We start from the raw sequence: 17,085 nt of genomic DNA on the forward strand, positions 1-17,085 counted from the left end.
CAGATCAAAGTCTGAAATTTGGCTTGATGTATCATGTTCTGTTTTGATTTTACTGAGGTGCCCTCTCACTGAGACAGAAGAAAGCAATAAAGCAGAAATTTGTTAAGCAAAAGTCATGAAGCTAAAATAGAATAAACCAACCTATTTACTTATAGCACAAATTCGAAGAGCTTTAAACACAGAGTAAAAGTATAATCCCATTAATCCTAAAGCACTCCTATAGCCATTAAAAAAAATCCCTTATAAACTATCCAACAGCAACACTTGTACAGTACACAGCAGAATCCCTTTCTCTAAAATTTTGATAGGTTTAAGGTAACTGTGACTTTAATTTCTAAAGTGGAACACCTGATAGTTTATTCACAGAGCAATCGTGTACCTGAATTTAAATTAACTCAGTTTCCAGTCCCCTTCAGGGTTTTACTCTTAAACTTCTGGTCTGCATTTATTACTACCTGTTAATTCTAAAGTTATCTAATTACATTATTTTCTCCTTTTATTCCCCCCCTCCCAACCTCCCCCACCTCCCAGGAGAACTGGGTGGCACTGTGGCTCAGTGGTTAGCATTGCTGCCTCACAATGCTAGGAGCCTGGGTTCAATTCCCACAGCAGGTGACTGCGTGGAGTTTCCACATTCTCCCCATGTCTGTGTGGGTTTGCTCCGCTTTCCTCCCACAATCCAAGGACGTGCAGGTTAGGTGAATTGGCCATGCTAAGCTGCCCATAGTGATAAGTGCATTAGTCAGGGGCAAGTACAGGGTAGGGGAATGGGTCTGGGTGGGTTACTCTTTGGAGGGTTGATGTGGACCTGTTGGGTCTGTTTCCATATTGTAGGGAATCTAATCTAAATGCACGTCCATGCAAGAATTTATCAGAAATGCCTAAAAGTCATAAAACTGAATTGAAAACATATATCCCTGAGTGATAGGTGTTCCTATCAATCTTAAAAACAAAACCTCTTGGTCTAGAAATTTCTAATAGACCTGAAAGCACAATGGTTCACCCTGTTAAGCTATAAAATCATAAAGTAACCAGAAAGATATCAGACTGTCAACAGAGCCCTCACAAACTGTCTTAAAAGAAATCATCATGGCTTCAGAAAAATTTACAAGTTAATTATGAATGTCAGACTCACACAAAGCCCATATACTAACACTCTTAAAAGAATTCCATGCAACATTCATTACAGGAGTAAAATGGAAATCCAATTTATCATTTATAAATGTCACTGTCTTGATTTATTCAACAATCATAGTCAATTTTGCACTCTGTAAAATTAGCACAAATGCATTCCCAAAACTAACTCTGCAAATATTATAATTACACAAACACACACACAAATGCCTAGAAACTATTGTTTGTCATTTTAATGTCAGAAAGTGTATGATTGGCATTCCGCATTCTCATGTCTAACTGAGGTCACACCTTATTTTTAATGTTCTCATTTTGTTCTGTTTATAGCTGCTGATTTTGGATACTTTTATTTAAACCATGAAAATGTTGCCGGAGGAAGTTGGCATTATGATATCCAAGAGCTGACCCAAAGCACACTTTTTTTACAGCAGTGACCACTCTTACTCTAATGAACTCAGCCTTTTAACATTGTTGCCTTCAAAACTCATTCAATTTTCAACTCTCTATGGAAATTCAGTGCTTGGGGTTGAAATAAAAATATGTCCAAAGATGAAAAAAAATTACAATTGAATGTAGAAACAACAATGGTTCATTTGGCCATTCAAGTCTACACTGCCATTCACTGAGATCATGGCTGATCAGATAATCCTCAACTCCACTTCTCTGTCATTTCCCTATATATCTTGATTGTTTTACTGATCAAAAATGTATCAATCTCAGCCCTTGAACATATTTAATGATTCACCCTTGACAGCCCTGTGGTAATTCATTTCCTAAACTCACTACTTGCTGAGAGAAGGAAGTCATTTTCACTTCTGCATCTTAAATGGACAGCTCCTGACTCTGAGATAATTCCTTCCCATCCTAAACATTCCTACAAGGAGAGAATTCAGCAAATTCCCTTTTGATCACTCCTAAGAATATTATGTTTCAATGACTTCACCATTCCTTCTTTTAAATATCAATAAGTACAGGTCAAACTACTTAATCTGTCCTCACAGGAAAATCCATCCACATTTGGGATAAACCTAGTGAACTTTCTGTGGACTGCCTCCAATACCAGTATATCTTTCCTTAGTTAGGGATAAAAGTGTTCAGACAATTTTAAACATGGTCTAACTACTGCCTTGTATAGCTTAAGCCAGACTTCGCTACATTTATACCCCATTCCATTTGAAATAAATGCTAACATTCCATTTACCTTCCCTATTACCCATTGAACCTGGATACTAGCTTTTTGTGATTTGTGTATAAGGACCTCTAAATCTCTCTGTGCTGCAGTTTTCTGCAGATTCTTTCCACTTAAATAATGTTCAGCTTCTATATTCTTCCTGCAAAAGTGCATTACCCCACATTTTCTGACATTATCTCCCATTTGCCAAGTTTTTGCCCACTCATTTAACCTGCCTCTAACACTCTGCAGACTTTGTGTCATTCTCACCATTCGCCTTCCTACTTATTTTTTGTTTCATCACATTCAAGTCATGAATATAAATTATAAATAATTGTTGCCTCAGACTGATTCCTGTGGCACTCCCTTAGTTATGATTTACCATCCTCAAAATTCTCCCTCTATCTCAACTCTCTTAATTAGTTAGCCAAGCCTCCAATCATGTTGATATGCCATTTCCAACACCATCAGCTGTAATAATACTACACAGAGTCTAGATTAGAGTGGTGCTGGAAAAGCACAGCAGGTCAGGCAGCATCCGAGGAGCAGGAAAATCAACGTTTTAGGCAAAAGCCCTTCATCGGGAATAGAGGCAGGGTGCCTGCAGAGTGGAGAGATAAATGAGAAGGGGGGGGGGGGGCGGGGTGGTGGGGAGGATGTAGCATAGAGTACAATAGGTGAATGGCAGTGGGGGTGGAGGTGATAGATCCAAGAGGAGAGTGGGGGAAGGTACCACAATTTCCCTTCCCACATGGTTGAAGATGCCCTCCAATGCATCTCATCCACATCCCGCACCTCCGCCCTCAAACCCCACCCCTCCAACCGTAACAAGGACAGAACCCCCCCAGTGCTCATTTTCCACTCTACCAACCTCCGCATTAACCACATCAACCAACGACATTTCTGCTACCTCCAAATGGACCCCACCACCATGGATAAATTTCCCTCTACATCCTTTTCCATTTTCCACAAAGACCATTTCCTCCATGACTACCTGGTCAGGTCCTCGCCTCCAGCAACCCATCCTCACATCTTGGCACCTTCCCCTGCCACCGCAGGAATTGCAAAACCTGTGCCCACACCTCCTCCCTCACCTCCGTCCAAGGCCCCAAAGGAGCCTTCCACATCCATCAAAGTTTTACCTGCACATGCACCAATGTCATTTATTGTATCCGTTGCTCCCGATGTGGTCTCCTCTACATTGGGGAGACTGGACGCCTCCTCGCAGAGCGCTTTAGGGAATATCTCCGGTACACCTGCACCAATCAACACAACTGCCCCTTGGCCCAACATTTCAACTCCCCCTCCCAGTTTGCCGAGGACATGGGGATCCTGGGCCTCCTTCACTACCGCTCCCTCACCACCCGATGCCTGGAGGAAGAACGCCTCATCTTCCTCCTTGGAACACTTCAACCCCAGGGCATCAATGTGGATTTCACCAGTTTCCTCATTTCCCCTTCCCCCACCTCACCCCAGCTCCAACCTTCCAGCTCAGCACCGTCCCCATGACCTGTCCTACCTGCCTATCTTCCTTTCCATCTGTCCGCTCCACCCTCCTCTCTGACCTATTACCTTCATCCCCACCCCCATTCACCCATTGTACACTTTGCTACCTTCCTCCACCTTCCTATCAGACCTATCACCTCCATTCCCACTCCCATTCACCTATTGTACTCTATGCTACTTTCTCCCCATCTCCACCTCCCTCTCATTTATCTCTCCACTCTGCAGGCACCCTCCCTCTATTCCTGATATAGGGCTTTTGCCTGAAATGTTGATTTCCTGCTCCTTGGATGCTGCCTGACCTGCTGTGCTTTTCCAGCACCACTCTAATCTAGACTCTGATTTCCAGTATCTGCAGTCCTTGTTTTTACCTATAATACTACACAGCCTGACTTTAATTCAAAACATATTGCACCTACTGGTTCCTTTTTATTTAACCTTTTTGTTAGTTCCTCAAAATAAAAGTTGTCAGGCATGGTTTACCCTTCATGTTGCCATGCTGACCCTGCTTGATTGTAAAATGCATTGCTGAGTGCTCTACTATTCCATCCTTTATAACTGACTCTAACAATTTGTCAATCATAGACGTTAAGATAAATGGCCAATAGTCACATTTTGCTGACTCCCTTTTTTTCAATAAAGGTGTTCCATTGGCAGATTTTCAATCTTCTGGGACTTTATATACTAAGGATTCTTGGAAGGCTTGTACTAGTGATTCTACTATCACTCTGATTAATTTCTTTAATATGCTGGGATTTAACCCATCAGGGTCAGGGCACTTATCAATTATTAGACGCATTCGTTGCCGTAGTAATTTTTTTTTCTAATCATGTTTATTATATGCATTCCCTGAACACCGGCCGACTCCACCCCCAAACAACCTTTTGCATTCTTGATTTTCTTCTATTTTGAAAGTTAAGGAAAGAATTCATTCAATTCCGTTTCCTGTTTACCAATTATTATTTCTCCAGCCTCATTCTTTCAGGAGCCTCTCTCTTCCCTTTTATATGTCTAAATAAGCATTTACTTTCTTTTTCTACATTTGCTAGCGGAGCCTGCCCTCAAAGTTCATTTTCTCACTTTGCTTGGTCATTTTTTGTTGGCTTCTAAAGCATTCACAGCCCTTTGGCTTACCACTAATCTTTGACATATTGTATATTTTCTTTCAAATTCCCTGGTTTACCTTGGTTGGTTCATATACTTTCTGGAATATCATGTTTCAGATGTGACAATGCAAGTCAGCAGCTACTGGCTTTATCTCTCTCCTCGCTAAATTGGCAGTGGAGTTCTTAAATTCAAAATATGTTTGTGATAAAATGATATTCAATGTAGATCCCTGGTGTGGTAGGGGATTCTATTCCCATCATCCTCTTATGATGGTTCTTAGACTTCAGGAATTGCAACAACAAAATGTACACAGCGTCTATTTTGGCTCAACCTCAGATTCCTTTGTTTATGAATTGCACAAAACTCCCTCTCCAGTGCAAATCATCCTGTGACTTGTTTGCCAACTCCTATACAAGGTTGAATGAAATTTACAAGAATACCATTGTTCAAACCCCTTCACAATTTGCCAGTAAATCAGTGTTACGTCTCTGCAAACCCCTGTGATATTTGACCGTAACTTATGATCACCCACACAGCTGGTTATTACTGTCGGCCTGGATCTAAAGAAAGCTAATCCTTTTTCTTCTAACTGCATTAATCATAGTCTGGCATTCCCTTCTTTCTATAATGATTCATATCACAATATCAAAAATGTACCTCTGATTGCCATCCTGCTGAATTATTGGGTGTTTACTTGGTTTTCATTTTATTCCACGTTCAGGTCGAGACAGGACTGAACAGACATTGTGTAGTTTTATAGCAGAAAATAATATAAGTACGACGCAAGGTGAGAGATGCCTGTCTTCACCATACACAAATGCGTGATTGTTCATCTGTATCATTGCTTATGAAAATATTTCAGCTAAAGTCTTAATTGCATCTGACAATGGCAGTTACCGTGCACCATTGTTTGCAATAATGTTACTTCCAATCATCTAATGACCTAGCTATGGCTGGCTTACACTTCTGCAATTAGTCTCTTCATATATGAATCGTTCATTTTTGTGTGTTGTGTTGAGTTTTTCATATTTTTCAGTTTTATGTGCTCTCTGTGGCCTGATGATTTTTTAGATGCTTTCGGTTCTACCAATGGGGGAGTTTATTAGTGCGTGAACATTTATATCCAAAGACTGAAGAAACAGAGTGAGAAAATAAAATCATGTTGAGTGTTGACATGTTCAGCATTGACTCATTAGTAAGTCAGAAGATTGTAGATCTGAATCCCATTCCAGAGCATGTAATCTCAGATGACGGTCCTATTCTGGGAGTATGCTGCCCTATGTGCCCTGATGTCTTTCCAAAGCTTCATCAAGCTCATACACTACCTGTCTGCCCTCTTGGGTGTTCAGTGTACCATTCAAAGAAAAAAAGGGAAATTCTGGCCAGTTGTTTGTTTCTTTGTTGTTTTTTCAACCTAGCTCCTGCAGTAAAATCAGGTCTACATTCAGTGAGAGAACATTGACAATCTTTATTTAACACACTATAATCCAGAGATTCTAAGAGAGGACATCTTTGGTATCCTACAGAATTGCCTCCTGTTGCATGTGATCTTACATCATTCTGAAAATACTTCTTTTGCCCATGCTCAGGAGCTACTCTTCAAGTAAAGGTCTAGTTGACCCTTTACTCCACATCTTTTCCCAAGTTACCTCATCTGACAACCTTTTGAAATATGTTTTCATTAAACTCTTACTTCCCACATTCCCTATCTCTCACCCACCATGTATTTTTCATTAGAAGCATTCATCTCCAACAGTAAACTTTGTTCTTTTGGAGGATATTTAAGATATATGTAAACTTTTTCTCATTGCCTTGGAAGGCAGTCACATTGATGGAGTCAGATAAAAGCCCATTACAACAGCTGCTTTCTGAGCTATTCAGTGGAAAAGATAAATGAATGAATAGCTAATTGACCAGGTAAACCTCCAACCTCAAATAATCACAACCGCTTGAAGAGGAGCAGAATGAATTGAAATTTTCTCTTTCATGTCCATCTGTGAGTCATTCCAAGGCAAGGATAAAGCTGATGGAGATAAGAGAATAATGACTTGCTTACCACTTCTACAGTAGGTATTACCCTTTTTCTTTCTGCAGCTAGTGATATATGTTCCACAGTTGCAGCAGTGTGTGGCTGCTCTTTTGCTGACAAGAACATCTCTGTAACTCCACCAGAAAGTAGAAGAACATCATCATCAATGAGGAAATAGATTTATGGACCAGGCTGTGTAAGAATTTATAGCATAACATGGATTGGTTTTCTGGGCTGAGCTGAAAAATTAGACAGAGACAGGACATTCTGAATGCTGCCAACTTGCCTTTATCTCAGCGAAATAATTGGAAAGGCCAAATGTTGATGCTATGCTTTGCCATTCATTACTAGTCCTTTTGTTCAAAAGATTGTCTTATTTTGCAGGAAAACCCCATCATTAGCAAAGAATTGCTTTTCCGTGACATTCTAGAAGGTTAGCATGTGATGTCGAGGGACACCTATGGCAAGGGTTTAATTCCCACACCAGCTGAGATTACCAAAAAGAATTCTCATTCTCAACCTCCTCCCTATGCTGACCTTCAGGTTAAATACCATCAGTTGTCTGTCTTTGATAAGAGTCTCACACTATGAAAGGGGGTCAGGTAACTCAGTTTGCTAGACAGAAACGCAGAATGATGGCAACTGCATGGGTTCAATTTGTCCGCCACAAGTTCACCTGTACCTCCACACACATCATCTATTGCATCCGCTGCACCCGATGTGGCCTCCTCTATATTGGTGAGACAGGCCGCTTACTTGCGGAACGCTTCAGAGAACACCTCTGGGCCGCCCGAACCAACCAACCCAATCACCCCGTGGCTCAACACTTTAACTCCCCCTCCCACTCCACCGAGGACATGCAGGTCCTTGGACTCCTCCACCGGCAGAACACAACTACACGACGGCTGGAGGAGGAGCGCCTCATCTTCCGCCTGGGAACCCTCCAACCACAAGGTATGAATTCAGATTTCTCCAGCTTCCTCATTTCCCCTCCCCCCACCTTGTCTCAGTCGGTTCCCTCAACTCAGCACCGCCCTCCTAACCTGCAATCCTCTTCCTGACCTCTCCGCCCCCACCCCACTCCGGCCTATCACCCTCACCTTGACCTCCTTCCACCTATCCCACCTCCATCGCCCCTCCCCCTAGTCCCTCCTCCCTACCTTTTATCTCAGCCGGCTTGGCTCTCTCTCTCTTATTCCTGATGAAGGGCTTATGCTCGAAACGTCGAATTCTCTATTCCTGAGATGCTGCCTAACCTGCTGTGCTTTGACCAGCAACACATCTGCAGCTGTGATCTCCAGCATCTGCAGACCTCATTTTTTACTGCTTCAATTTGTGCATTGGCAGAAGTTACCATAAACGTAATTCCTCTCAATTTCTCGTCTCGCCTGAGGCATGGTGACCCTCAGAATAAACCACCACCAAGTCATCTCTCTCTAATGAGACCAGATCCCTATGTTCCAGTACAACTATGGCAAATTTACCACAGACATAGATTTATGTTGTCTTCTCAAAAGTTTATCTTTTAAAGATCAAAATATCACTTATTATAGTAAAATGTTTTCCTCAGATAATAATGCCCATTGGTTTTTGAACTCTAAATAATTTTAAATATTATTTAAAAGAGAAACTTGTTTCTTTCTTGTATTAACTGTAAAAACAATGGCTGTCTCTGCATAAGGCTTATAGAAATGTCCTGTAATCTTTTATTATTCAGGCTCCAAGGCTTTATACTGTTTATGAGTCATAATGGCTGTGATTATCATTGGTAACCTGTTTCTTGTTCATTTTAACACATTTTTAACACTTTTGAGTTCCTTTGAATTATTAGCTTTAAGCTGCTGCAAGAACTGCATAGCTCTAATCCCTAGCATTTGTTACGTGATAAAGCACTCTAGTGTTTCCATGACTTGCGGATGGGACTTAGTTGCATACTCCAGTTACCATTGACGCTGATGCGTAATTTCTCAATATTGGCATGGTCTAATTTGAACTAAAATGTTGTTTACTTCTAGATAGTTTGTTTTCAATAATCAGTTGTAGTTGTTGAAGGTTTTCTTCAGCATTTTCAGAAGATTGAAGTTTTCCAAGTTCATGTTGATCTTCTTTAGTGCATTGTTGTAAAGATGTTTCACATAAGATAAATTTTGCTGATAAGTATAGGTTATTATCTACCCTAGCTAAAGCTTAATGAATATCCATGAAACTTCATTGGAGCTCTGTAGTGTTTTTTCATGTGTGATTGAAGAGCCCTTTCTAACTCCCACAATCAGACACTTCTCAGATATTGTGGTCATTATACTTCAGTTGTGGGTCCTTAAAATGTTAGGGAATCTACTGTTCATGCATCTCCATTGTACATGGACTGCAAAACCAGCAAGACTTCACCTTCACCTACATTTTCTGCAACTTTTTTCAGGTTCTTTTTATCTTTAATTTAGGAGGTACATCTTCTGCTTCTACTCTGGCCTTCATTGGAGAGAGGACTTCTTCATTTATTAACAGCTGTGGCTGTTATTGCTGTTGCATATTAATGGTACATTCAATGAAATAAGTAGATACAAATGACCTTCATTTGCAAAAGAATGATTCTCCTCAAAAAAGACTATTGACTTTGTGTCTCAGAGTTGGTATGCAGTAAATATTTAAGACACATGCTCATGATATCACCATCTCAACATATCAAGTGTCTTCAGGAATATGGGTCTCAGACTCCATCTTAGCTGAGACCACTTGAAGAATAACATATCAATAAAAGTGAGTTATTGTTTGTAACAAGTAGCTTAGTATTAGCTCAATTGAATGTAATCTTTTTATTCAGTCTGATCTAATTGCGTGACTGTTTTCTGCTCAATGTTTAGATGCTGACGTATTTGTATTTGTAAAGGAAATAAAACTGAAAAACAAACTACGATTACTCAACAAAAAGGATGAAGTACATGCTTGTATAGGGAGAATAGAATGGGATTTTAATGTGGGAACATTTTGCTACAAGTTACACGCATTTCTAATTTAAAAAACACTTACAATTGGGATCATTATAATTACTATTGATAATAACAAAGGTCACTAACACACTTTTAATTTAGTCCATTTGTTATAAATATTATGCATAAGGTATATTTTTCTACTTTTTTGTTCTTATTCATTTAAATTTTTAAATGCAAATATGATTTTAAAAAGGCTGAATTTTATATCATGTCTTGCACGTGAAACATCAATTAGTTTACTTTATTAACATTTTTCTAATATCTCGTTCTTTCCAGTCAATTTGAATTAATTTTTCCTCACTTTATCTTGTTGCTGCAGTAAAATACATTATCAATATGCAATTCATGATATAAATTTGGACATTTTCAGCAGAGTTATTCCTTTATCTCTTGCTGTCATTATTTGTAACTGTGCACATATAATTTTATGAACACCTAGCAATTATTTACCTGAACAAACTGCAGGTTTATGACATGACTGCACATTACTATTCTAACTGAAAATGTCAGCATTTCATAAGGTTGAACTGCAAAGGTTGTTATGTTAATTTGTGCTCTTCCTTCCACTCACGTAATTAAAACTGATAAGAGGCTATTGCAAAGATTTCATTCACTAGACATACAATTAATTTTAATAATACTGAATTTTAATTTAATCAGAGAAAAATAATTGACATATTGATCTATAGCCGCTAGTTTAACTTAGTTGATTATTGGAAAGTCCAGCTGCTGACAACAATTTGTTGAAACAAAATTGGGATAAATTCTCTCCACAAAGGCAGGACTTAAGAGTGAAGTTTGTTTGCAGGTCATATTTCTGTTAGAAAACTTACTAAAGTCATGATTTTCATAGGAGTGAGGTTTTAATTGATGCTGAGATTAGTTCTCTGTCCAAAAAGAGTCAGAGAGAGAGCAGTAACAGAGCTGGCTCAGATGAAGTGGGAGATTGATTTATAAACTCAATGATGGCCATCACCGAGGCTACTAATTGTGTGCTGAGCCACAAATCTGCTCATTGTTCCAAAACTCAAGAAGGATGTGAGATGTCTCAAGGAAATTTAAGGCCTAAGGTCGTGGATATCACTGTCCTTGACATCATTGACTTTGTTGAAAAAGCTCTTTCATGTGATCAGAGTGCCTTTGGCAAGGCCTGCAGTCATGGACCATCCCTTGTTGCCCTTGTGACCTTGATGGCCAGCTGTTTTCTTGGTCTATTTGGTGCTGGTAGGAAAGGAGATTTAGTGTTTTGCACCCAGTGACAGTAAATCGAATATAGCTTTAATGGTGTTGATCCAATATAAGAAGTTAAAATGGAAAAGAGGGAAACCTTCTTTCCAGACAATCGTTCATCCTCTGCCAGATCTATCTGAAACATTTGGCATCTAATGGACCATACAATCCTCCTCCAATGCCTCTCCACTCCAGACGAGCTGAGTGAGACTTCATGAAACTGATTCTATTCAGCTGTCTAAATTAGTCAAAAGCTTTTGTCACCATTATTTTCCCTCCCATTGCCCCACAGCTACCGCTGATGCCAGACAAGGATTTATCCTTTTCTCATTTACATACAGCCCTTGGGTGTCATCATCCAAAGACACAGAGTTAATTTGCACAGACAACATCCTGCTATATTTCACCACAGCCACCAACACTCTGTAATTCCCTCCTGAAACCTCTGAGACACTCCAAATTTCTTTCCTCCTTTTGAGATGCTCTTAAAGCATAGCTGTTTGACGGAATTGTTGAACAAGTGAAGACTATAGATGCTGAAGAACAGAGTCAAATATTGTGGCGCAGGAAAAACACAGCAGTTCAGGCAGGAGGTGCAGGAGCAGGAGTGTCGTCACTTCAAGCATAAGCTCTTCATCAGGAATATAATGTGGGGAGCTGGGGAGTCTGGGCAAGGGGGCTGAAAGATAAATAGGAGGGGGTTTGGGGCTGGGGGAAGGTAGCAAGGAATGTGATAGGTGGATGAAGGTGGGGTGATAGTGATAAGTCGGAGTGGAGAGTGGAGCAGATAGGTGGGAAAGAAGCTGGATAGGCAGGACAGTTCAAAGGGCGGTGTTGAATTGGAGGGTTCGATCTGGGGTCAGGTAGGAGGAAGGGAAATGAGGAAACTGGTGAAGTCAACATTGATCCCCTATGTTTGCAGGGTCCGAAGGCAAAAGATTAGGCGTTGGGGGGCTAGGATTTAGCACTGGAAGATGCGCAGGACTTGCATGTCCTTGGAGGACAGGGAGGGGGAGTCAAAGAGATCGGCCACAGGGCGATGTGATTGTTTTGTGTGTCCTGTCTCCCTACTATAGAGGAGACCTCACTTTTGAGCTCCAACCTCAATATTCCACCTTTGGTTTACTTGTTTGATAACGTCCCAGTAAAGGGCTTTATGTTTATTACTTAAAAGGCACTACATAAATTCAGGTTATTGCTGAATCAATGTTAAAAAAACAAGTTAGAAGATAAGGAATAGGACAGGTGGATATAATCGAGATCTTATTTTGCAGTTGTAAATTGCACTCTTCTGCTTCCAGGGGAGGTTTGATAGTCGATTTATTAGTATTCTCAGAGGCAATGAAGTGGAGTTGGTTGGATAAGTGTTTCTTGCTGCAATAATAAAGAGCTGAAAGTTGAAAAACAGAGCCACTACTGTTTCACAACTAAGGATAATTGTAGCGTGACAAGTTTGCATAGTGATTACAATTATAAATGGGTGATCTGTACTGACTGAGCGTTATCCTCTTTATAATTTCCTCACTGTATGTTGCTATGCTTCTTCTCTCTCCTCGATTCCACAGATACTTCCAGCTGTGGCAATACTCACTGGTACAAACAGTATCAAACAGCATTTCAATGTGATTTAAATAGTAAATCTCTGCACCTGTAAGGATTTAGAGAACTTTGTTGCTACTTATTTAATTGTGTTCTTAAGCTGTATTAGTTGGTGTTAAATGGATAATTTTATTTCAGTTCATTTGTTTTATCCTGAAAAAGACAAGTAAACAAATCAGATCAGTATTAAGTATTTTGTATTATGTGTTGTTACAAAAGGTTTATGCATTTGCACTTTTAATTGAGTTGTGATGCTCGGTGGATGATCTGTTTTGCATTAGAATCACAGAATAGATATAACGTAGAAGAGGTCCTTGATAATTCTTCATTAAAGTTAACATAGAAATGTTTGTTGATTGACAGATGTTGTCCATGAATTGTACCAACTTTATAACATTCAGAAAGGAAAACGAAACCTGCAGAAGCTAAACATCTGTGATAAGGATAATGTTGGAAATGCTTCATCTATGTGCTTCCATGAAAATAATATGTAGTTTACAGTTTCAGGTACATGTTGTCCCCCTTTTTCTCATTAAGTGCTTTTCTTCAATGAATTTACTGTTCTTTTCATCCCTCGTCATTGTGCACAGAGAAAGATACACATGTGAAATAAAGAATGATTGCAAAATAAAGTGCCAAATCTCTACTCTTTATATCTCGAAAAAAGTTGAAAGTGTGTTGCTGGCTAAAGCACAGCAGGTTAGGCAGCATCCAAGGAATAGGAAATTCGATGTTCTGGGCATAAGCCCTTCATCAGGAATGAATATCTCGAAAAAAGCTTATTTTCAGTCGGGTTACTTATGATAATGGTGTTTGACCCAAAGAATCTAAATAAAGAATAAGTGTGACAAACTATGAATACAGTCTTCCTTAGACCTACAACTGGGTGATCAAAGCCAATACAAGACCAGCGACATTAAGAATCCAATGTGAACATGTCCATTTCTCTCAATCTCTTCCTTAAACCATGAAGGAGCAACGTATGTGCCCTCAACAATACAACAGATTTTTTTCCAGTTTCCAAAAGTGTTTAGTTATTTAGCATTTGCATAGATAGTTTGCAGTGTTTGGAATTTTTGGAGAAAAAACATAAACTCATCTTCATCTCTATATATTTCATTTCTTCTATGATTAGAATAATAATGTGCTGACAGTGCCAATTCATTGTAACAGGATCGTACGACAACATTGGAAAATGGCTCAGACTGGCCACAGTTGCAACATAACATGAACAAAGCTGTGTGGGATCAACAAGAAAGGTCTTGAAGTAGTGAGGCTGACTGCTGAAAGAAGGGCCATAACCTTGCAGGTGTTTGCGACAAGTTCCCTTTGTCCTTTTAGTGCTTAGTTGTTGCTGTTCTCACCTGGAAGTGGAAGCTTCCAGTGTTGCACCAAAGGAACGTGGACACCCAGAAACTAACAATAGGGCATGCGGCTATGTGTGTGTTTAGCCAGTCAAATTGAAGGATAGATCAGCCAAGAAGGAAGTCTGGCTGGCAATGAATGAATCCAATGTCAAATTGGGTAGAGAGGAGGAAATAAAGATTGGATTAAGCAATAGCAGAAATATATATACATCACCAAGTCACATTCTCAAGATAACTTAAGGTTTGATTTTAAAAAAGGTGACAGCTCAGACAATACATTAAAGGAGTGAGGTCAGAGTATGTTTGAATCCCAATCTTGAGTCAGACTGGTTCTATTTCCAAAGTGGAATTTACAAAGTATTGTAAGTATTGACTGTCTGCATTGACTGCCTGCAGTTTGTGCAATTTTTGAGCAAAGTAGAATGTATCTGCAAATACAAATTCTCCCCATAGACTTATGTGTGTATGTGCAGGGGAGAGAGAGAGTGTTTACACGTAAATGTGTGCATGTGAGTGTGAGTGCACTTGAGAGAGTGTATGTTTGTGTGTGTGCACACTTGGCAAGGTGTGTGTGTGAGTATGATGGGGTATAAGCCCAGTCTCCCCAGTGTAAAGGAGACCACATCGGGAGCAACGGATACAATAAATGATATTAGTGGATGTGCAGGTAAAACCTTGATGGATGTGGAATGTTCCTTTAGGGCTTTGGATAGAGGTGAGGGAGGAGGTGTGGGCACAAGTTTTACAGTTTCTGCGGTGGCAGGGGAAAGTGCAAGGATGGGAGGATGGGTTGTAGGGGGATGTGGACCTGACCAGGTAGTCACGGAGGGAGTCGGTGAGTTTGTAAAAAATGTCAGTGTCAAGTCGGTCATCATTAATGGAGATGGAGAGGTCCAGGAATGCCCGTCTCTTTGTTGGTTACATAAAACAGCTGATCTTCCGTGATTACACTGGCACCACTCCCCACCTCTTCCTCTGCTACATTGATGAATGCATTGGCGCCACCTCGTGCACCCGCGAGGAGGTTGAGCAATTCATCAACTTCACCAACACATTCCACCCTGACCTTAAATTTACCTGGACCATCACTGACACCTCCCTCCCCTTCCTGGACCTCTCCATCTCCATTAATGACGACTGACTTGACAACGACATTTTTTACAAACCCACCGACTCCCACAGCTATCTGGATTACACCTCTTCCCACCCTACCTCTTGCAAAAATGCCATCCCATATTCCCAATTCCTCCGCCTCCGCCGTATCTGCTCCCAGGAGGACCAGTTCCACCATAGAACACACCAGATGGCCTCCTTTAGAGACCGCAATTTCCCTTGCCATGTGGTTAAAGATGCCCTCCAAAGCATCTCATCCACATCCTGCACCTCTGCCCTCAGACCCCACCCCTCCAATCGTAACAAGGACAGAACGCCCCTGGTGCTCACCTTCCACCCTACAAACCTTCACATAAACCAAATCATCCACCGACATTTCTGCCACCTCCAAAAAGACCCCACCACCAGGGATATATTTCCCTCCCCACCTCTTTCCGCCTTCCGCAAAGACCGTTCCCTCCGCCCACCTCACTCTAGTTCCAAACTTCCAGCTCAGCACTGTCCCCATGACTTGTCCAGACCTGTCCTACCTGCCTATCTCCTTTTCCACCTATCCACTCCACCCTCTCCTCCCTGACTTATCACCTTCATCCCCTCCCCCACTCACCCATTGTACTCTATGCTACTCTCTCCCCACCCCCACCCTCCTCTAGCTCATCTCTCCACACTTCAGGCTCTCTGCCTTTATTCCTGATGAAGGGCTTTTGCCCGAAATGTCGATTTCGCTGCACTTTGGATGCTGCCTGAACTGCTGTGCTCTTCCAGCACCACTGATCCAGAATCTGGTTTCCAGCATCTGCAGTCATTGTTTTTACCTTACAATGTTGCAAATGTTGTCATTGAGTCAAAGTATGAAATATTGGCTGGAATAGATGCAATCAGAGAAGGAAGGTTATGTTGTTTAGCATCTTTGAAAGTCGAAAATCTCTTAGCCTGACTGAAATGTATGACAAGCTGATGATAAAGTAAAAAATGAAATAGTGAAAGCACAAATAATCATTGCTGATTCTTCTCTAATGACAAGTTTTGGTGATAGGAGGATGAAAAGGTATTGCTCCCTGAATTCCCCCCAAAAATAAAAGTTACAGGCTGCTCAAAGTTACCTCAAAGGAATTACTTGATGGGTTGGATAATTCTGATGGCCAGAGAGTTGTTGGAACAGTGAAGACCGGAGTTAAAGATTGAGACCATGTGGAATCTCAGACAAAGCAGACACAATGGGAGTTTCCCTGGATTCTTAAGGGGCTGTCAAAGGTATTTCACTCACTTACCTTGCATGTGACTACCCGGCTGGCATGTGACCCACCTGGCATCCTGCTGACTTGGGATACTTCCCATCTGTGACCCAAGTACTTTATCTGCTTGGCACCCTACCAACTAACACTCTCATCCCTTAACTAACTGACACCAAAAATCAAAATGTATCTTTATGATTCACCTTTTCAAAGTAGCTTTCAAAGTGTCAGACTGGACTGCTGGACATTTAAATCACAGAATATAGTGCACTGACTGCTGCAAAAGGGGGGAAAAGTTTGTCTTTGGGGAATCGAGTGAATTTCAACCACACCTTACACTTCTGAAGAAGCAGGGCTGGAATTCAAGCTTAGAAATTCAGATTTCAATATTAATGCAAAAAGAAATTACTGAAGTGGCGAACTGACTCAGAATATGTGGTCTAGTGTATCTAAGAGAGAATATAAACTAGAATTTTGAATTTCTTTTAGTCACATAATCAGCAGATTAACATGGATTGGTTCAGAGAAGGTCAAGCCTGACAGATTAATTGAATTTGTCACAGAGGTCACTGTTTCAAAGAGACTAATATTTTGATGTAGTCAAGAG

The sequence above is a fragment of the Hemiscyllium ocellatum genome, chromosome 11 (assembly GCF_020745735.1).
Source record: "Hemiscyllium ocellatum isolate sHemOce1 chromosome 11, sHemOce1.pat.X.cur, whole genome shotgun sequence".
NCBI classification, from domain to species: Eukaryota; Metazoa; Chordata; class Chondrichthyes; order Orectolobiformes; family Hemiscylliidae; genus Hemiscyllium; species Hemiscyllium ocellatum.